The sequence below is a fragment of the Phacochoerus africanus genome, chromosome 6, assembly GCF_016906955.1.
Source record: "Phacochoerus africanus isolate WHEZ1 chromosome 6, ROS_Pafr_v1, whole genome shotgun sequence".
Taxonomy (NCBI): domain Eukaryota; kingdom Metazoa; phylum Chordata; class Mammalia; order Artiodactyla; family Suidae; genus Phacochoerus; species Phacochoerus africanus.
In genome coordinates, this window is record NC_062549.1 from 12125171 (window position 1) to 12147813 (window position 22643).

General features: G+C 47.9%; 1 long non-coding RNA gene across 11 annotated transcripts in view; it reads right to left on the reverse strand.

The window, feature by feature from the left end:
• Positions 1 to 7491: 7491 nt before the first annotated feature.
• Positions 7492 to 22643, reverse strand: part of LOC125129024 (uncharacterized) — a 217278-nt gene continuing 202126 nt past the window's right edge. For 7 of the 11 annotated variants that reach the window (XR_007135394.1, XR_007135389.1, XR_007135387.1 and 4 more), the window contains 3 exons: positions 16291 to 16402; positions 14621 to 14838; positions 7492 to 8448 (listed from right to left, as the gene is read on the reverse strand). This is a non-coding gene — a long non-coding RNA (uncharacterized LOC125129024). Of the gene's footprint in view, positions 8449 to 14620; positions 14839 to 16290; positions 16403 to 17997; positions 18217 to 22643 lie in introns of all 11 variants that reach the window. The other 4 variants (XR_007135396.1, XR_007135392.1, XR_007135388.1 and 1 more) reach the window with 3 other exon arrangements.

A 22643-nucleotide genomic window follows, 5' to 3' on the forward strand; every position in this document is an offset into this window, starting at 1 on the left:
TAATGAACCCAACTAGTATCCATGAGGATGTGGGTTTGATCCTTGTCCTTGCTTAGTGGGTTAAGGATCTGGTGTGGCTGTGAGCTGTGGTGTAGGTCACAGACATGGCTCGGATCCCACATTGCTGTGGCTGCAGTGTAGGCCGCCAGCAACAGCTCTGATTTGACCCCTAGCCTGGGAACCTCCATATGCCTCCTTTTTAGGTGTGGCCCTAAAAAGACAAAAAAGAAGAAAAAGAAATCATAGGATCAAGATCGTATAGTTGGCCAAAGGGTAGTCTCAGAATAATAACCCAGGTCCAGCGAGTCTAAATCTGATGCTCTTAACTGTGGCATGGTACATTGCTGAGTGAAGGCAAAACTGGATGGAAGCCCATTTGGCTTTCCACTAAGAGTTCTGGAGCCTTGGGGAAGCTACTCATCCTCTCTGATCCTCAATCTTATCTCTAAATTGCAGCTAATAATGGTACCTCACCAAGAGCATGGCTATGAGTGTGAAATGAAATCATACTGTAAAGAGCCAGACAAGACTAAGCAATTGAGCATTCGTGGCTATTTTCATTACTCTCACTATTATTACTGTTGCTTTTTTTTTTGTCTTTTGTCTTTTTTTGTTGTTGTTGTTGCTATTTCTTGGGCCGCTCCCGCGGCATATGGAGGGTTCCCAGGCCAGGGGTTGAATCGGAGCTGTAGCCACCGGCCTACGCCAGAGCCACAGCAACGCGGGATCCGAGCTGTGTCTGCAACCTACACCACAGCTCACGGCAACGCCGGATTGTTAACCCACTGAGCAAGGGCAGGGACCGAACCTGCAACCTCATGGTTCCTAGTCGGATTCGTTAACCACCGCGCCAGACGGGAACTCCTGCTGCTGCTTTTGTATGCTATGAAACTTTGTAGCCACAGCTTATTGTACCCAAATGAACACAGCATTTGAGCATCTCTGGGTGACCTGGCAGTGGATGGGCCTGAAAGTAAGAGGGTATTCATTATCATATTAAGTATGGATTCACGAATCCTGAAGCTTGCTTTGCTTGCATTTAGGGGATACAGAGCCCAGTCTTTCATAATATCCGTCCGCCACTCTCCAAACATGAGTTCGCTTTTAGCTTTGTTCGGCCAATAGGAAAATGGTTTTTTTGGCCAGAAGCACTGTGCTTTTCTTTTTTGCACCCCCATGTTTTTATCTGTGCAGAAGTCGTTTTTCCTTCAACAGCAGTCAATGCGTGATGAACATTAATTGAGCACCTATTACGGGCACTTTGCCATGGAGGTCTTAGAAATACAGTCATGCGAGGGGCAAATGTTCCTCTCGGGAAGCTTAGAGGTTTAAAGATCTTTAGGAAGTTCCCTTGTGGCACAGCAGGTTAAAGATCAGGTGTTGCTGCAGCTGCGGTACGACTTCGATCCTGGCCCAGGAACTTTTGCATGCTGTGGGCACATCCAAAAAAAAAAAGAACTTTAAAGTTCCCTTTCAGTAATAAAACCTGCCAATAATTAGAAGTTAAAGCTGATAACTTCCAACCCAGAGGTTATTTTGAGTACTAACTGTTTTTAGCCGTTTCTTACAAAGTGAAAAGCCTTACCAGCCATATGGCCATCTTGCTCCTGGGTATTTACCCAAATGAACTGAAAACTTTTGTCCACTCAAAAGACATGGAGGGGCCTTAAATGAATACAACCAAATGACAGAAGCCAATCAAAATGGCCACATGCCATATGATTCTAACTATGTGACGTTCTGGAGAAAGCAAAACTAAAGAAAAAGTAAAAGATCAGTGGTTGCCATGGGTTTGGGAGGACGGAGGGAGAGATCAGTAGGTGAAGAAAAGGGGATTTTTAGGGCAGAGAAAAGATTCTGTGTGAAGTTTTAATAGTGGATACATAAAACTACGTATTTGTCAAAAAACCCAAAATGACACAAAAACTGAATGTAGAGTCTTTAGTTAATCATAATATATCAATATTGGCTCATAAATTAACAAATACATCACACTAATGCAAAATGTTAACAATATGGGGAGATGGGGGAGTCATATATGGGAGTTCTCCGTAGTTTGTACTTAATTTTTTTATAAACCTAAATTTTCTCTAACAAATAATCTATTAATTTAATATATAGATTGTCAACAACATTAATTATCATTTGATCAAATTATTTCACCTCTGAGAGTCCCTTGAGATGTAGGACACAGTAGAAGGAAGACTTCATTTACAGAAAAGAAAAAAGTAAGCAACCTATAATTCACTACTACCAACCACAAAAGCAAATTAAAAAGTAGTCATGGAAAAGGTTCTGAAATAACATGAACAGTGACTGCCAAAAAAAGGCAAATAGAAGAAAAATGGAAAGCTCCTTAAGATAGCCACCATGGAAAAAGCTTTGTATAAAACACCACCAGTGGTTTATAGCACAGCGATAGTGATTATTGCTATTACGCTGCAAAGGGCCATGAGAGTAGAGTTAGCTTATTTACTCTTTTTCCAATTTCTTGTAATATTTTTCACATTATTACTTTTTAAAAGGTCTACACGTCCCCTAGCTGGGAGAGGAAAGACAAAAACAGGTGGCAAGTCCAGACAGCTAATACCAATAGCACCACCTCCACTTCCACCACCATTTCTTAGGAGCTAATGCCTCCTGGAAACCACTGTTCTTAGTATTTGGATACTTTGTAACTCAAGGACCTGCACTGGCCAAAGCAACTGCCATCTGAAATGCAAAGATACTATTGAGAACACTGAAGGAGTCAGAGTCACCCTAGGCGAACGAAGATAAGACGGAAACAAGTTCAGAGACCAAAAGAGGCGGTTAACAAGCTACTCACTAGCCCACCCAGCAAATCTTTATTTACTGCTTTTTAGAGGCTGGACACTGGGGGTGTACTAGCAATAAAACGAAAAATCTGACCTTTAAGAATTTCCAGTCTGGTCTCCCCAGAATCCTGTCTTTCCAAACTGTGACACTTGGATTGGTAGAAAGGCACGCTATCTGTAGAAGTGGCTGGAATGACAGGTATAAACTGGAACTCTTTCAGCAATCCTGGGCATGTGGTCGCTCAGCTTCTGGGAGGCAGGAAGGCAGCCCCACAAACCACAGGATGATAACACCCCCCCGCCAACTCCACTATTTCACTTAAACTGAATTTCAGGGTCTGGGAATTCATTTCTGACTCTACCTCCCACCCCAACCCTACAACATCAAGCACTTCAGAACAGGTATCTGAATCATAGGTCAGGTTGACTCACTTCTTAAAGTTTCCAGGTCGATAAATTACAATGTTATTGACTAGTAGAAGGGAGATCAAGTTAGGGAGAAACAATATAACTCGCTGTGCATTTATCCGCAACAATGCCAAACATATTCCCAAGTGTTTTATTAAAATGGGGAGGGGGGCGTAGCTGCTAAAAAATTTGCAGTGAGGTTTGATAAATGGAAACATCCCTTCATTCCTTTTTTAAAAAATATCAATTTAAGATATGTATCATGTTCATGCTGCTCTTTCCATTCATGGTGCTTTTTGTTTTTGTTTTATTGTGGTTCATGTGGGGAATATTTATGGCAGTTATGGATTCAGAGCCTATAAAATAAGCTTCTAAAAGTAGGTCGTGATGATGGTTGTACAGCTCTAAGTAAAATAAAATGCATTGGGAAAAAAAATAAAATGAGGTTCTTCCATTTAAGAAAGGGGAAGGAAGGTAACGAGGGTTGAGCGCCCACTGCAGACACTGAGATCTTCTAAAAGACCCAGCAGGGCAAGAGGCAGAGGCTGGGAGAGCTGGGGCATTTGCCCCCAAGAGCTCTCAGGGGCCGAGCATCACAGGCTGACCTCATTCCTGTACAGACCTGCTCAATCAGGCAACGCTCAGCCCAAGGGGTGTTTAGAAACAGAAGCTCACGGTAGGGGTGCAAAACCATGTTGGGAACAAGAAAACCAACCCCCCCAGAGACCCTGTGGGCTGTGGCTCCCACGCAGCTTTCACACCCCTTCGCCCTGACCTTTCACCTGCAGAACCCCTGTTTTCTCCAGACCGATGTGTAATGCCAAGACCAGGGGCCGGAACTCTCGCCCCACGTGGGAAAGCCTTACTGGGACCCCCAGGAAAACCTGTTGGCGTGTGATTGAGCCTCTGTGAGCCTTGTGGTCCTGTATCTCAGAGGAGGGGAATACACCATTCACCCAGCCTTGGTTCTCAGCGGGGGAAACTCTACTGATGAATCATGGCATCGCAGAACCTTCTCTGGTCTTCCCTCAGAACCCACTGAAAGGTTTGGTGTGTGTCACCAGGGGCCCGGGCAGCTGCACAATTCTCATGTGAAACAAGCCGATTTCATGGGTTTTGGTGGTCTCGTAGGATGTCTCATCGACTCACGAGATGATGACCTATCTGCAGGTGACAGGGCTCAGAAACCAGAGGAAATATTCAAAGTGAGTGTGCTGTTTAACTTTATTTTTTTAAAGTGGATACTTGGCAAATTTGGAATCCTATGATTAATAGATGGAAACTCAGAGAAGGTTTGAGACCCATCTAAGGACACACAGCTGGAAACAGACAAACCTGGAGGTGGAACTCAGCGGTGTATAACCCTCTCTGACACCACCCTGCCTTGGTAAGAGTGAACAGACCACACAAAGCAAAAGAGAAAAAAGAGACATTTTAATTGGATAATAAAGTCATACGAGTAAGGCCCCAAAGCAATACATTCCTGGCCAGTCATGGACTGTTCAAGACACTGACTCAGAGCTCTGGGCCAAACCTCTGTCTTGAATATATTTTAATTAAAATATAATGAAATATATTTAATTAAAATGAAAATGATGATTAAAACATTTTTTTAAAATTTATTTTTAAAAACATTTTTGTCTTTTTTTAGGGCCGCACCTATGGCATATGGAGGTTCCCAGGCTAGGGGTCTAATCTGAGCTGTTGCTGCTGGTCTATGCCAGAGCCACAGCAACGCGGGATCCGAGCTGCATCTGCGACCTACACCACAGCTCACAGCAATGCCAGATCCTTAACTCAACCCACAACCTCATGGTTCCTAGTCAGATTCATTTACCACTGAGCCACAACGGGAACTCTTAAATATATTTTAAAATTGCCCCTTTTCCAACCTGACACATAGCAGAGAGTACACTAATACATTCTAAATGGAAAAAATAAAAATCATTATTAAAAAATATAGACAGAACACTGTAAACCAGGTATAATGGAAAAAAATCATTATTAAAAAAATTAAAATGGGAGTTTCCGTCGTGGCTCAGTGGTTAGCAAATCCGACTAGGAACCATGAGGTTGCGTGTTCGATCCCTGGCCTTGCTCAGTGGGTTAAAGCATCCGGCGTTGCCGTGAGCTGTGGTGTAGGTTGCAGACGGCTCGGATCCTGCGTTGCTGTGGCTCTGGCATAGGCCGGCGGCTACCGCTCTAATTGGACCCCTAGCCTGGGAACCTCCATATGCTGCAGGAGCGGCCCAAGAAATGGCAAAAAAATGACAATAAATAAATAAATAAATAAAAATAAAAATCACTGCTAAAAACTGGAAAAAATATTAAAAATATTGACAGAACACTGTAAATCAGCTATAGTGGAAAAAATAAAAATCACTATTAAAAAAAGAAACAAACAAAAATACATTCTACGACATCAATCCCAGCCGCGCTGCGTCAACCTTATTATTCAGACTCTAAGAGCTGAACGAGGCTCACCGAGTCCACTGTGCAGACGAGAAAAACAAGGTACATGGAGAGGAAATGATCTGCCTAAAGAAACCTGGGCAGCTATGGGCAGAGCCAACATCAGCTCTAACCTCGCTCCCTTCCTACCCAGGAATTCCCAGGGCCCAGTGCACTTCCCAAGCTTCTGCAGACAACAGCATTCAGGTTCCTCTGGCAGCCCCTAGAATTTCACATGGTTCTGTCTACCGCTTTGGCAAAATCTTCGAGACAGCTGGCTGATTTTCATGCTTTTTGATGGTTGTAGCTATCAGTGGATGTGGTTAGTCTGTCAACATGTACGTGAGAAGGGATTCTGAACTATGAGGAGCATGAAAGCAGATAAAGAATGTATTACTCTGGTCCAAGTTAAAGGAGTTGTATCCCTACGATGTAATCAAACTATGGAGCAGTTGCAAAGACTAAGGCAGCAGACAGGGAGATCACTCTTTGACATGCGGCTGAGTGGGAGACGGCAAGTTGAGAAATACGTTATCAAAGGCTTACAAAAATAGTGATGTGTGTGGTGTGTGTGTGTGTGAACACACTGAAAAGCTCTGTAAGGATGTGTTCCAAAGTGATAACCTAAGCAGAGATGAAGAGGGAGACAAGGATTGGGGCTGTGCTCAAAAAAGGATATTAGCCTTATTTGTAAAGGTTTGTGTGTGTGTGCGCGCGCATGCTTTTTTTTTTTTTTTGCCTTTTTTCAGGGCCGCTCTAGCGGCATATAGAGGTTCCCAGGCTAGGGGTCCAATTGGAGCTGCAGCTGTTGGCCTACACCCTAGCTCATGGCAACACCAGATCCCCAACCCAATGATCAAGGCCAGGGATCAAACTCGCAACCTCATGGTTCCTACTCAGACTGTTTCCACTGCGCCACGACGGGAACTCCGGAAAGTTTCTTTTCCCCCTCAAGATGAAAACATTCAGTTACTATTTATGTAATAAATGATTTTTAAAAAAAAAAAAAAGAGAGAGAGAGAGAGGAGTTTCCATTGTGGCTTGGCTGAAATGACCCAGACTAGTATCCACGAGGATGCAGGTTTTGATCCCTGGCCTCACTCAGTGGGTTAATGATCCTGGGTTGCCCTGAGCTATGGTGTAGGTCACAGACATGGCTTGGATCCTGCATTGGTGTGGCTGTGGTATAGGCCAGCAACAGCAGTTCCAACTCGACCCCTAGCCTGGGAACTCCCAAGTTTGGCCCTAAAATGCAAAATAAATAAATAGAAAAATAGGTGGAGTTCTGTTGTGGTTCAGCAATAACGAACCTGACTAGCATCCATGAGGATGCAGTTTGATACCTGGTCTCGCTCCAGCATTGCCGTGAGCTGTGGCACAGACTGGCAGCTGCAGTTATGATTCTGCCCCTGGCCTGGGAACTGCCATATGCTGCATGTTTGGCCCTAAAAACCAAAAACATAAAAAAATTTAAAAAATTAAAAGAAAAAAAGAGAAATGGGATAGCACTCATTTATCTATGTAATTATTCAACTATCTGAGCACCTATAATGCACCAGGAACAAAACAAGATGAACACAGCCCTGTCCCGAAAGAGCTTAGGCTCTTTGTCTGCTTAGTCTGCACGGTCAGGTATGTCCCATGAGCTCTAGAAACAGAAGGAGACAGCACAGGGTGGGAAAATAAAGTGATTTCCATGTCTCATATAGTCGGGTCCAGCAGCCAAAACAGAGTCCCCAGTAAATTCTGCCAAGACCCGCCATCCTGAAACAAAATGACCCTGGCCGCCCTTGGCAGAGGAACAACGCATAGTTGGTAATTTTCAAGGAATCTCAATTTTCTTTGACTTCAGATAGAGCTCACAGAGGACTGTGATACCATCAAGGACAGTGTGCAGATCCCCCCAATTTAACCTTCACGGAGGGAGATGGTTTTGCTGCTCTTTAAAGGCACCGACTCTTGGGCTGGGTGTATCAGTCCATGTGGTTTACTCTGCTAGGCGAGAGCATATATACTCACCACCCATCCGCCAAAATCGCTGTTTTGATTTGAAATTCCAAAAATAACTCACGAGAAGCCGGCAGTGTGAGCGGAAGATGATCGCACACGGCTCCAGGGAGGAGAAGAGAAAGCATTGGATTTGAATTACCTAAGAGCTGCAATGGAGTGCAAATATCTCCTTGTAGCAACTGCTATATAATTAGCCATCCTAATGGAGTCCTTTCAAAACCAAGGCAGTTCAACAAGGAAGTTTAATTGAAAATAAAATTTCCAGACCAACCATTCTCTCAAAACCACATTCAATGAAGATAGCGCAGCAGTGACCAAATCACCAGTTAAAAGGTATTATGTGTTTGGGGGGAGGGGGTGGGGGAGAGAGTGTGTGCTCCTTACAGGGGAAGCATGGCAAGGTGCCAGGCTCCTTCCCTCCTGCCCCCCCCCCCCACTTTCTTGTGTCTTCCAGTCACTGGGCAAAAGGATTCACTTCTCTTTGGTCAGTGTTATTGCTGGGTTCGTCCCCTCTGTCAAGTGCTTCCCAGGATCCTGAAAAGAAGAAGCCAGGATTTAAATCTCAGGATAAAGAGGAGAGAAGAGAGGATGACCTAGTCCCCCAAACCCACTCATCAAGAGCAGAAAAACCACGTTCATCCACGGGCTCACTGGGGACTGCAGTGACCAGAGGGGACCCTGACCACTTGGACTTTCATCTTTGTCACTTACTAGGTGTGAGACCTCTGCAGGACTTAACATCTCTGAGTAGCAGTTTTTTCATCTTAAAAAAAAAAAAAAAAAAGGATTATACTAGCTCACCTCACTGAATGGCGAGCAAGATGGACTGTGACGCTGAACATTCAATGGCTGGTGGGTGATGGAGCCAGAATTTGCACGTGGGTGACCCAGTGCTCCATAGAGGGTGTCTGGTCCCCCCACAGTGGGAGGAGGGGTGGGAGGAGCACCAGGTGCCTCTTTGCTACTCAGAATGGGTCAGCCGGAGGTCCCGTTGTGGTGCAGTGGTTAACGAATCCGACTAGGAACCATGAGGCTGCGGGTTCGGTCCCTGCCCTTGCTCAGTGGGTTAACGACCCGGTGTTGCCGTGAGCTGTGGTGTAGGTTGCAGACGCGGCTCGGATCCCGCGTTGCTGTGGCTCTGGTGTAGGCCGGTGGCTACAGCTTCGATTCAACCCCTAGCCTGGGAATCTCCATATGCCGCGGGAGCGGCCCAAAGAAATAGCAAAAAGACAAAAAAAAAAAAGAATGGGTCAGCCGTGGACCAGCGGCATCAGCATCACGTGGGAGCTCAATCATTAGCGCAGAGTCTCAGCCCCACGAAGATGAATTGACACGGAATCTGCATTTAATAAGGGCTCCTGCATTAATATGGCTCACATTTGAGAAACAATGGCCTCCCCCATCTCACTGGTGTGTGATGTGGCACCAGGCGACCCAAGTCCAGTAAAAGTGTTCTTAAAGCTGCCCTTTAAAGGGGAGAAGCGGGTTCCCTGGGGCCACGTACGAAGGGAACCATTTTTGGACTCATCCCTGGACCGTCACCCAGGCTCCCTGCTTCCTGCCTGCAGAGGGAACATCAAGGTAGAGCCCACGGCCCCCTGAAACCAAAACATTCTCCACCCATCAGGCTGGACCAGTCTGGTCCAAGGCCATGTCATCACACATGCCTGGGAAGAGGCCCCGCGGGCAGAGAGGGACAATGGCAACAGCTGGTAACAAGCAGATGGGAGGGGCGGCCTCAGGAGGATGGGAAAGAATCGCAGACCACGGGGCCTGCATCCTATAAACACAGCCTCACAGTAAGAAAGGAAACACGACACACACAGATTGTCTAGTATATACACAGCCCGTCTCCAGAACAGACACGACCTTCTGACGCGGACTGCCTCCCAGGAGGAAGTGCAAGGGAGGGGACATTTTACTTTCACTGCATATCTTTTTGGATCATTTGACTCTTCAGTGCTGTGAGTGCATTCCAGGGAAGGGAGGGAGGAAGAGAGGAAAAGAGAGAGGGAGGGAAGGAGGAAAGAGAGAAGGAAAAATGGAAAAGAAAGGGAGGGACATTCAAAGGAAAAACTTCTTAAAAAGGTGCTTGAGCTACCTGTTACGCAGGGTTCACTTTAAAAGTCCTTCCAGGAAATTTGAGCCATGAAGCCAATGTTTTTTGCTCAAAGCCACATGCCTTAGCCTATGACCCTCCATTCCCACTGAGGATTCGGTCCCACACCCCCAGCACACGGGAAACGTGGAGAAATTCAGTGAGGGCATGTCCTGGGTGGCAGAGAGTTATCTTGTTTTTTCGCCCCCCAACCAACAGACACTATACCCATCCCACTCTCTAAAAATCCCAGCGGCTCCTGACTGCCCATGCAGCTCAGCTGGGCACGGAAAAATCTCTTCCAGAAGATTCTTAAGCTCTAGTTTTTCAGAGATTTCCAGTGACTAAAATGGAGCTGGGGGACACAACACTTAAAGTTTGGGTGAAAGTGGAAGTGCAAATTGAGGTAAGGAACAAAATATAAGGTAACGTGGAAAACTCTAATTCTGGAATAAGCAGCACCGACTATGACCAGTTTATAAGGCACTCCCTCCATCCTGCTGGGAGGAACTCTAATAGAAACCTGATTTTAAAGAACAGCAGGAAAGGGAAAAAAAAAAAAAAAAAGGGAGTTCCCATTGTGGCTCAGTGGTAATGAACCCAACTGGTATCCATGAGGATGTGGGTTTGATCCCTGGCCTCGCTCAGTGGGTTAAGGCTCCGGTGTTGCTGTGAGTTGTGGTGTAGGTCACAGACGTGGCTCAGATCTGGCGTTACTGTGGCTGTGGTGTTGGCCAGCAGCTACAGCTCTGATTCAGCCCCTAGCCTGGGAACTTCCATGTGCCACAAGTGTGGCCCTATAAAGACCAAAATAAAATAAAATAAAATAAAATAAAATAAAATAAAATAAAATAAAATAAAATAAATAAGAAGGCTGAGGGCCAGCAAGGTTAGTGGTGAAATCAGGAGTTAAATCCTGTACTTTTGCTGTCCCTTCCTTCCTTTCATGCGCCAGTGTCCCCGCCACTTTTAGAAATGACCCACACGTCTACCGGTGCTGGCAATACCACACTGTCTTCATGGTTGGTGGCCAGAAGCTATTTCTTTACAAAGAGCATCACTGGATCTTCAGCGGAAAATTAACTTTCCTGACATGGGGAGTAGTGGTAGCGTTACCTCGGGCCGCGCAGCTACTCCTGATGATGTACAGCGGGATGGAGAAGCAGCCAGCTTTGAGTCAGAAACTCTTGGGACAAGTCATGTCCTTGTTACTTGTTGCTGTCTGATATCTTGTAAGTGGATCTCTCTGAGCCTCTGGTTTCTTAATTTTTTAAAATGGAAACAACAACTAAATATTTATCAAGGGGGACCTAAGCCAGTGTCATTCTAAGTCCTTTATCAACTCATTGGGTACTTGTAACAAACTATTATTGTTCTCGGTGCACAAATGAGGCACAGACAAGTTAAGTGACCTGCCCAAGGTCACACAGCTTATGAATGTTGGCACAGACAGGAGCCTGTGATTTCACCATCACACAGAAAGGCTCTGGCCAGGCTGTTGGTAGGGGACGGTGGGGGGAGGTTTAATGAGATCATAAGCATAAAATGCTTACTCGGCTGCCTGGCACAGAGCACGTGCTCAATAAATTACCAAAGTTAATGACTAGAAGTGAGCTTCTTTGGTTAGGCAGAAACACCAGGGTTACTACAGCACGCACATGGCTGGCGGGAGGGAAGATGCTGCCTGTCGTGGTACTAGTCCCAGACAGGTGTTCTTGTCCTCAGCTGCCATCCGGCTTGGGATTGTGCACAAACAGGCAGGAGCACTGGCGCTCTGCCCTTGAGTCTCCATACTGACCTCTTCTGTGGGGAGCCTGCAGGGAAACCCGAGTTGGGGCAGCTGAGGGGGGAACCAGGTCTGATGTCCGCCTGGCACAAAGCATGGCAGATTCCAAAATGAGCTGCCAGTTCTAAGGCACGTGCTTCAGAAATTCTCCCCAAATGATTAATTACACAGACGGGAGGGTCAGAGTGGGGGAAGGTCCTGCCTACAGAAGAGGCAGCGTATACTCAAAAAGCGGGCAACATTAGAGATTTAGCGTGGAAAGCTATGCATAGGTGGTGAAGTCACTGCCTGCTGCTCTCTGCATCCTCACGCAGATGCTCCCGATTCCGTTCAGGTCCTGGGCAGGTGGGTAGCAATATCCATGGAAGAGGCAATCTTGTTCCCTCTGGCTGGGGGAGGACATCTGGCCCCATCTGGCCATGAGGCATAAGGGGAAGTCGACTGGGGATTTCTGGGGAAATTTTCTTCCCTAATAGAAGACAGAGAGTTGCAGGGAGCAAGACCCCTTCTCTCGCCCACTCGACATTCTTCCTGCTTGAGATGCTGTGATGACAAGGTGCCGACTGCCGCAGGGAGGGGCTTCTCAGGGAAGCGAATCCAGTGCCCCAACGAGTTCCATCCTTTCCCACGCACCTGACAACGCCAGGTGTGAGGGGGACACGGGGAGCCAGAGAGCCCTGAGCACCGCCAGTGGAAGCGCAAACAGGTACAGTCATCCTGGAAAACAATCTGGTGGTACTTGTGAAATGAAGCGTAAGCGGTGCAATGACTCAGCTGGCCCGGCCCTGGCTCCGCACCAGAGAAACTCTCCCGCAGGCCACGCGGGGACAGACGCGGGGTGTTCCTCTCAGGACCTGGCCGGGCTTCCCTCCTGTCAGCGGGGGATGGAGGAAGTCAACAAGGCAGGACCCGCGGCAAGGGGAGGGTGGATGCAGCCCCTCACCTGAGCCAGGGGCGCCCAGACCAACAAGAGGGGAATCTAAAAAAAGCCAGTATTGAGTAAAAAGAAAAACAGAGGGAGGGCTGTAATCGAGTCCTGTTGGTCAGAATGAAAAACATACCTAAGCAGAACGGTACAGCGGGTGCCAGGTGGGGCACACAGCAAGCCCACTAGAAGGGGCGACTATGAGGCATGTAGGCAGGAAGAGTGAGAAAGGCAGAAAAAAACAACAGAAAAGATGAGTCTTGGCGTTCCTGTTGTGGCTCAGTGGTTAATTGACTAGTATCCACGAGGACGGGGGTTCAATCCCTGGCCTTGCTCAGTGTATTAAGGATCCTGCGTTGCTGTGGGTGTGGTGTAGGCTGGTAGCTGCAGCTCCGATTTGACCCCTAGCCTGGGAACCTCCAACATGTCTCAGGTGCAGCCCTAAAAAGAAAAAAAAGGAAAAAAAAAGAAAAAAGAGGGGTCTTTGCAGAGACCACTGATGATGTGCCTTGAATGGAAGAGGTTTCATGATACAACTCAGAAGACAAAAACACTGGGGTTCCCATCGTGGCTCAGCGAGTTAAGAACCTGGCCAGTATCTGTGAGGATATGGGCTTGATCCCTGGCCTCTCTTAGTGGGTTAGGGATCTGGCATCGACATAGCTGCAGTGTAGGTCACAGATGTGGCTCCGATCTGGCATTGCTGTGGCCGTGGCATAGGCCAGCAGCTGAAGCTCTGATTTGACTCCTAGCCTGGGCACTTCCATATGCTGCAGGTGCAGCCCTAAGAAGAAAAAAAAAAAGTCCAGCATCCACTGAGAATGTGTTTCCATACAAAGTCTGCGCACACCTGAAGGACGAAGAGGGAGCACGAAGGCGTGGGAAGGAGAGCTGCAGTGCGGCGGATGACAGCCTCAGGGCTCCGAATACTCTTCACAATTCTTCTTAACCTCCTTAGTAGCCCCTGGCCACCCTCGACTCTATTGATCCAGCCCTCAGGCATCTATGCAGACTGGGGCGTCCACTGCGCATTTCTCTGCCCTCTGTCCGGCAAATTCCCACACTTCTTTACAACTCAGCTTAAACACTGCCCCCCCTCCCCCTGCGGGAGGCATCCCCCTGCCTCCCAGAGCTGATTCACTGCCTCTTCTTATCTTTCCCAGACAACCACTGATGGCTCGAGCTGAGCTGCTTCAACACTAACCTCTTCTTAGAAGCACAGCCTTTCAGGGAGTGGAGAGAAACACTAGGGCCGTGCCAGCCAAGGGAGGAAAGTCTGGCCTGGGAGAGGGGAGAGCTGGGGTGGACTGGACAGTGAAGGGGGTGAGGCCCTTGGGTGATTTTGCCTTGGCTTTCCCCTTCGATTTCCTAGCCCGGCCCTGCCAAGCCAACCAATTCTGTCAAATCTTATTTCTCAGGTGCCTATGATCTCAAGACACCGTGGTGCGGGATTGCAACGCCACGGCCATTCTTTGAGTGTCGGACCCAGGCAGGGAGGGAAGGCTTGGACGTGAGCAATGTCAGATAACAGTGGCAGAATAGAGTGAAAGACAGCAGAACAGGACAGCAGAAAAGGGATGGCCTGTGGGCACTGAATGGTCTGGGTGCAGGGGGCAGGTGCCTGCAAGGGGCTGCAAAGGGAAGTCCTCTGAGAACCGGCCCAATGTCCAGGAGGATGCAGGCTGGATGGGGAAGGGGGACTGCATGCGAACGGTCCACGAGGAGCCCCCGGATTGGAGGCCAGAAGAGAAGAAAACATCAGGGAGTCTGGGAGCGTTATCAGGGCCAGAATTTTGAGGCCCTTGCAAGCCAGGCAGAGGGACAGTGCTGGGAAAACGGCGATGAGAAATGCAGAAAGCCATGCAGCTGATGAGAGGTGTTTAGGGGGAAATGGGTCTGGGGGCGGCCCTTCGGGAGGCTGAGGGAAAGAACCCAGTTAGTAAACTCCTCCAAAATCACAGCCGGGCAGGAGGCACATGGTACCAGAGTCTCACGTCGTGTCCCCCCCACCCCCACCCCCGTCAGCACAACTGACATCAGCAGCTCACTGGAGCACACTTGCCCCTGACTCCAGGTGCAACTCCAGAGGGTTTTTTTGGCCACTCTGGGCTCCTGGCAGCCCCTACCGATCCATCCAGGGTGAAGGGTCAAATCTCTCTGTCTTGTGGGTTCGATCAGTCAGGCAATGTTATGGGGCACTGACACGCATCCTCCAATTCCAGTGGCTTAAAGCAGTGAAGGTTCATCACTCATTCAGGCTACCTGTCCATCACAGTTGACCAGAGATGGCCGTCAGTGCCAGCACCGTCCAGACAGACTGACAGGGCAGCTCCTACACAGAGCACTGCTGGGCACCAAGACAGGGGAGAGAGAGAGAGAGAGAGAGATACTTCTCTGGAAGGTCTCTCACTAGCATTTCATATGAAAGCCTGAAAAGGCATATCCCTCTGTATACCACTCATTGGCCAGAACTGGTCACAGCAGGCAAGGCAGTGAAATCTTAATCTCCAAAAGGCAGAGAGTTAGAAAAAATAAAAGAAAGGCCTGGAGTTCACATTGTGGTTCGGCAGGTTAAAAACGCAACTGGTATCCATGAGGATGCGGGTTTGATCCCTGGCCTTGCTCAGTCTGTTAAGGATCAGGTGTGGCTGTGGCTGTGGTGTAGGCCACTGGCTACAGCCCTGATTTGACCCCTAGCCTGGGAACGTCCATATGCCATGGGTGTGGCCTTAAAAAAGAGAAAAAAAAGAAAAAAGAAAAAGAGGAATTCCTGTCATGGCTCAGCAGAGGACACAGGTTCAATCCCCGGCCTCACTCAGTGGGTTAAGGATCCGGTGTTTCCGTGAGCTGTGGTGTAGATCGCAGACTTGACTTGGATCCTGTGTTGCTGTGGCTGTGGTGTAGGCCATCGGCTACAGCTCCAATTTGACCCCTGGCCTGGGAACCTCCAGGACTGGCCGTAAAAAGACAAAAGAGAAAAAAGAAAAGAAAAAAGAATGGCCTAAGTACATCAACTTTTCAGAGAATGTGGAAGTGACTATTCATTCATTCAGCCAGTGAGAATTTATTTTAAACTATTTTAAAGACATTTACTAAGTGCCAAACACCATAAAATACTGCCATTTCCACGGGCCCTTTTCACAACCCTGTGAGGCAGGCATCCTTATTCCCACTTTATATGTGAGAAATTTGGGGCTCAGAGAGGTGGAGGTGCCCAGACGGTTAAGGCATGGACCTGGTTCCGGAGCCCAGGCTCTCCTCCCAACATCAGTGGTTCCTTCAGTCCTCAGGAAAGGAAGAGTGATCCCAGAGCCTTCTGACACCGGGTGGGGGTGGGGGGTGAACCCGAGGGTTCTAGAGGCACATCGGGAGGGGATCCTGGACCCACTCGTTAGCATAGCTTCAGGAGCAAGCTACTTACCTTCCTGTGCCTCAGTTTCCTCTTCTGCCAACTGGAGTGATACAGGACCACCACCCCATCCCTGTGCTGTGACAGTGAAGGGAGGAAATGCATGGGAAGCACCTGGAGGCATTTCCAGCACAGAATCAGTAGCCAGTGGAGGCCAGGATGATACTAACATGATCATCCTAGTACAGGGACACGGTAGCTCAGAGCGGCCACTGGGCTCAAAACCCAGCCATCATCTATTGTCTAATACGACCCTCTACCTCGAGGTGAGGTGCGGCTGCTGGCTGGGCGAGAGGCCATCCAGTCCTGCCACTGCAGGGCTGGCATCCTCACTGCCCTTCTCAGCTTCTTTCTTCCTGGGACTTTGTGCACTCTGAAACGCCTTACCTGGATGTGGACCTGCCATCCTGCTAATTGCCTGTCTCTCCAACTAGGATCCAAGCTCCGCAGCTGCCTCGTTCAGGGGGGCGGGGCACACAGTAGGGCGCTCAGCAGGTGTCTGCAGAACGAATGGATGAATAAATGTAAGTTCCCCAGGGCCGGGCTGTGTGGGCTCTACGTCTGCCGATGCCCCCGCCACGTACAACCCCCAGCACTAGTGGCGCTCAAGTTGCTACTGAGAAGCCTGCCAGCTCCTCATGCCTCAGTTCAGGGAATAGCCCTTGGTCCTCTGCTGGGGATTAAGCTGAAGACTGGCCTTGCCACGCGCCAGGCCTGTGGTTAGCAGTTTCCACTCTGAGATCCTCGCTCCCTTTCTTCCTCTCCTCGGGGCCTAGATTGGCCTAAGGACCGGTCCAAAGGGAAAAGAAGCCAGAGCGAAAGAAAGACGAAGAGGCCGCTGGGAGTTGGTCACAGGCGCCTGCAGACTTGCGCATGCGCACAAGGGTTATGCGGGCCGGCTCTGGTCTAGATGCTTCAGGGAACTCTGTGACTGTGGGTGAGTCACTCTCCCTCTAGGTCTCCGTCTCTCTGATGGTAAAAACCATTGAAGAACCATCGAAGAAATTTTCAAACGGTTGTTTCACCTTGAAAATGCTAGGAAGAAGAAATCACCTGGGGCTCTCCTTCTGAGAACAGGATCCAATGGGTTAAGGCTTTCTCACGGTTTTTGTAAACCCAGCATACAGCATATCAACTAGATTAAATCTACCCAGCCCCCACTAAAAAATAATAATAATAATAATAATAATTCCCATGCAACTGCAAAAATTGAATAGAACTTGAGAAGCTGCTCTAAAATTTCATATAAATACGTATCAGTATTTAACTCTTGTAGCTTCATTTTCCTATTTTGAGACAAATAATTGTGTCTATTCATTTGCTAACTTATGTGTGGCTTCCTGAAATACTGTTAAGCCCCAGGGACTCTGCTTAGAGGGCAGTGCCTTGCTGGTCCGATGGACTAGCTGAGATGTTTGGTGAAAATGCCATTTTCCGGACATTCCTCTGCCCCCCTCCCCTAAGCCGCTCTATCAGAAAATCAGGCGGAGGAGCCTAGGAACCTGCATTTTAGCAAGATTCCCAGGTGATCATTTGCAAACTGAAGTTTGAAAACCACGGCCATAAAAAGAAGGCGAGAAAAGGGGCTAGGGGAGGCAATGCTGGAGGATGCAGGAGGGTTACAAAGGGGACCTAAGAAGCGAAGGTGAAACAGAGACAACGGGGCAGCAGCTCAGTTTTGCATGTGTGCACCCTGCTTCTGCCCACGTGTGCCCTGTGTGCTCCACCAGTGTAAACAGACTCTACAAAACTCTGACTCACCCTCTGCTGACCCCTCCCCCAGCCCTGGAAAAACCGATACTCAAAACTCATGAGGCCTGGGTCTACATCCGCTATTGTGATTTGCGGGAAGAGAACGCTTTCATTGTATCACTACCAGGAGGCTTGAAGACCGAAACCCACCACTAGCAGGGACTGGTACTACAGGAGGGAATATAAATAATACTGCCAGCCAGATGTCTATTGCAATCGGCTCTACCTCTGGCTGGTGAGAGGTATGAGCTCCAGCAGGGAGCATTCTTCACTTAGGCATGGGGAGGGAGGCTTTGTTTAATGTCAAGCCACTCACGCCCAAGTGCTGGAACATACACCCACCTCACACAGGATTTGCAGGTGTATTTAAGTTTCTGCAACGATCAGAGATGGAGTCCCGTCATCAGGTGCCATCTGGATTAGCTAGTTTCCAAGGTGCCAGGAAGATGTCAGGCTAAAAGGGGTTGAGGAAGGACTGAACTGATACCAAGCCGCTGGTGCTGGGGTTTTCCCAGGTATATTTCACATCTGTTGCCCTGGGGTGTTATCGGTTCCATTTTTCTGATGAGGAAACCAAGACACAGAAAAGATCTGTGACATGCCCACCATCCTATAAGACCGAACTCCGGATCTGGCTAACCCCAGACTTCATGTTCACTGCTTTATGCAGCGCTGCCTCAAAATTCATACCCTCTAAGCAATGCGGGAAGGAGAGGGGAGGGGAGGGTCTGTTCTAGAAAGAAGGGAGCCTAAGGAAACTCATTTCCCCATTCAGTGAGGAAACCAAAGTAATTCCTCAAACAATTTAATTCACGAATAATAAATGCTCATCGGGAAAAATTAAGGATTAAGGAATAAGGAAAAAAATCATGTAATCACATCCCCCCATGGTGGTGTTTATACTTCTAGGCTTTTTTTTTTCTAGCCAAATACATATATTTTTTTCCTAGCATACAAATAAAATGATACACTTTGTGATTTTATAAACACATTTTTACATGGGTTTTTAATTTTTAAATGTTTATAATTTTTTACATGGATAATTAGTGACAATTTTCCAATCCTAATTTTCTGTGAATTTAGCTCAATCCATATTTTCTTGCAGATTCTCAGAGAGATAAAACCTTTTACTTCTTTTAGTTTGTTTCCTGGTGACTGTGCATCAGCCATTAATGCATTTAGGAAAAATTAAAGTGTTCTGTCTAAATCCTTTGTTCTACTGGATGATACAGCCTTAGAAAACATACCCCCCCGCCAAAAAAAAAAAAAAAAAATCAGGTAGGTCTCCTCCTCTCCATAGAGGAAAACAGAGCACAGGTTTTTGCAGCAACTGAGAAAATGATTTTTTTTTGGAAAAGTATCTTAATGCCGAAGGAAAACGTGGTTCTTCTAAGCAGAAGGGACAGGACCTCCCACTGCCCCCTGCCCGCACCCCCTACAGGAAACAGCCCCAAATGGCCCCCAGGCCCCTCTTCCAGCCATCCCCTAGTTGGGAGAATGAAAAATAACCTCCTTTCCATCGACCCTCATGCTAACGAGGCTCCCTATTGAGACACAGTTAATCACATCAATTAAGAGCCCTTTACGTTTGGCCTTGCCTGCCCAGCTCAGGCCCTCTGCCCAGGGGAAGGTGGATAAGATAAGTCACGTCGTGAGATCATTTATATATTTCTTTCTTTCCCCGCCCCACCTATGTTGTTTTCATTTGTTTTTTTGTTTTTTTGTTTTTTTTTTAATTTAGGCATAATTAACACTCAGTGAAATGTCCAGATCTTAAAGGAACAGTTTGGTGAGTTCTGACAAATGCAGACACCAAACACACTAAATCGCCCAGACACAAAACATCTCCCTCTACCAGCAAGCACCCTCTGCCTGCCTCCCAGAGGCAGCCCTGGGGTGATTTCTAGCACAACTGATGAATTTTGCCTGCTCTAACAACTCATATAGGGGTTCCCGCTGTGGTGCAACGGGATGGGTGGCATTTCAACAGCGCTGGGACTTAGGTTCAGTCCTGGCCTGGCACAGTGAGTTACGAATTGGGCACTGCAGCAGCTGTGGCACAGGTCACAACTGTGGCTTGGGTCTAATCCCTGGCCTGGGAACTCCACAAGCCATGGGGCAGCCAAAAAAGAAAAGAATAAAATTAAATAAAAATTTTAAAGAAATTCATATAAATGGAATCACGTTATCTTTAAAGACAAGCATGAATGATAAGCAAACACAGGCAGTTCTGGTGGGGACAGAAAACAGCTGTAGGTGCTTTGGGAAACAGTCTGGCAGTTCCTCAAAAGGTAACTACCACAGGGAGTCACCATACAACCCAGCCATTCCACTCCTAGGCGTGTAAACTCAAGAAGGATGAAAACCAACATACGTTAGTTAGTTAGTTAGAAAACCTGGTACCCTCAGAGCAGCATTATCCATCATCACCAAAAAGTGGAAAAGCCCAACATCCATCAACTGAACAAATAAAATGGGGTATATCCGTCCCCGGGATAAAGAGGAATAAAGCACAGGTACACGAGGCGGCGCGGATGAACCTGGAGACCATGATGCCAAGTGAAAGAAGCCATCAACACCTCAGTGAAATGTCCAGATCTGGAAGGAACAGTTTGGTAAGTCCACGAAAGACCGCATATCGTATGCTTTCATTCACATGAAGTAGCCAGAATAGGCAAATCCAAAGGAAGAGAAAGTGGATTGGGGTTGCTTAGGATTGGGGGTAAAAGAGGGATTGGGAGGTGAGAGCTGAAGGGGACAGACTTTCTTTAGGAGGTGGGGAAACAGTTCTAAGATTGGTAAATTGGGTGGCAATTTACCACACAATTTCTACCTCCCCAAAGCTGTTTAAAGAAACCAAATAGAATCAATAAAAGTAGAGCCCATTGTGATGCATGGAAATGGGAGCAGTTTTCCTCCAGTGAAATTTTATTTGTTTGTTTGTTTATTTAATTTATTCACATACTTATTTAATGGCCCCACCCATGGCATATGGAAGTTCAGGGGCGAGAGACTGAATCTGAGCTGCAGCTGCAACCCATGCCACAGCTGTGGCAAGGCCAGATCCTCAACCCAGTGTGCCACAGCAGGAGCTCACCTGGAGTGAAATTTTAACTGAAGAAGGGTCTTTTGGCCCAAGAACCCAATACCTGGGGAGCATAACTGGGGCCCAGAAAGGTCACCTTCCCATGAGACGATCCTGGGGTTTGTTGCTTTTTCTAAGGGTCCCCGTCTGTGTCTAGAATTAAGGAGCTTAATTTAAGAATCCAGGAGCCCATCACCAGATTCATTCATTCTAGCTAGTCCTGTACTAGCTCCCTGCTCTCTGGCACCTGGCCTTTTAAGGACCTACTGAATGCCCCTGTATGTCTGGTTCCGTGTTTAGCGGGTGATGCTGCTAGAAGATGGAAGAGGAGGAAAGAACCCATGTGAGAGAAAGACCAAGAACTCTGAGGTCTGACTGCCCAGGTTCTAAATGCTGACTCTACCCCTCGCATCACTGGCTTCAGCTCGTTCTGCCTCATGCCGCTCACTGCAAAGACCAGAAACCTGCCCCATGGTGGAACCACGAAGAGCCCCAGCGCTGGAAACCAAACCCCAGCTCTACCATTTATACTGTGTGTGACTTCAAGCCATTTCTTAACCTGTCTGTACCTCGCTTCCCCATGTGGACAGTGCGGGTGGAGAAAAACAGCCTGCACTGTGCAGGATTGATTAGATGAGCTCATCCATGTAGTCCAAGGTCAGCAAATCCAAGGTCAGCAAACTCTTTCTGCAAAGGGCCAGGCAGAAAATATTTGGGCTGCTGTGGGCTATACCACCTCTGTTCCAGCTGCTGTTCCTAAAAGCCACCGTCGACCATGTGTAAAAAGAAAGGACATGCTACCTTCCAATAAAACTTTATCTATGGACAATGAAATTCCCTTTCATGCAGTTTTTCATGTATCACAAAATATGTTTTTTTTTCCCCCCAACCCTTTAGAAATGTAAAAGCTGCTCTTAGCTCTTGTGGGCTGTGCAAAAACAGGTGGCAGGGTGGCTTGGGCCCGTGGACCACAGTCTGCCCACCCCGATGGAAAGCACTTACAATGGTACTGGCACAGAGCAGGCACTCCCCACCGGCGAAGCTGAGCCTTGGCCGGGTGAGGCTATGTGCCGTATCTCACTGAAACCCCACTGTCCCTGTGCGTGATGGGCGACATGATAACTCAGAGGGGGAAGTGAAGAGCTGGGTGGCAGGTGGCAGAGTCACAGTAAATCCACAGGAAGTGACGTGAGTTCTTGCTTCTGACCATTATAAAACGCCGTGCGGGCAGCCAGGACACCACAGGGAACCAGATCCCCTCCGGCTCAGCTCCAAAGACCACAAATCATGACTTAAGTGATTGGAGACGTGCGTTACAGAAACCACGGCCTGGACGGAGGGACAGCAGAGGCATGGCGCAGTGTACAGTGACGGTGGTCCCCTGAAGGAGAGGCACGTGGGCTGAGAAGAGCCCTGTATCTGGCGCTGTGCCAAGTGCCCCGAGAGGAGGGTCCTGCCGAGGACGGCTCAGGACGTGGTGGCCTCACAGGCGTAGCAGAAGGAGACACTGCCCAAACTTCCTGAAGACGGGCGTGGCCAACTAAATAACCTGCACAGCCCTTGTTTCAGCTGTTCTATTTTATGGGAACATACCCTAATAAAACGAGAAAATATCTAGAGTTCCCTGGAGGTGCATCAGGGTGAGGGAGGCAGCCCTGTCACTGCCGTGGCATGGGTTTGATTCCTGGCCCCAGAACATCCGCGTGCTGTGGGTGTGGTCAAAAAGAAAAGAAACTATCGTTGCAAAGATTTAACTATGAGACTATTCACTGAAGCATGGCTTATAATAGTGCAAACGTTGAATTCATAAGGGTCTGCCTCGGATGCTAAAAATACATGCGAGGGGCTCTGCCACTTTGGTCTGAACAACAGTGAAGCTGGGGGGCCCCACTGACGCAGCAGA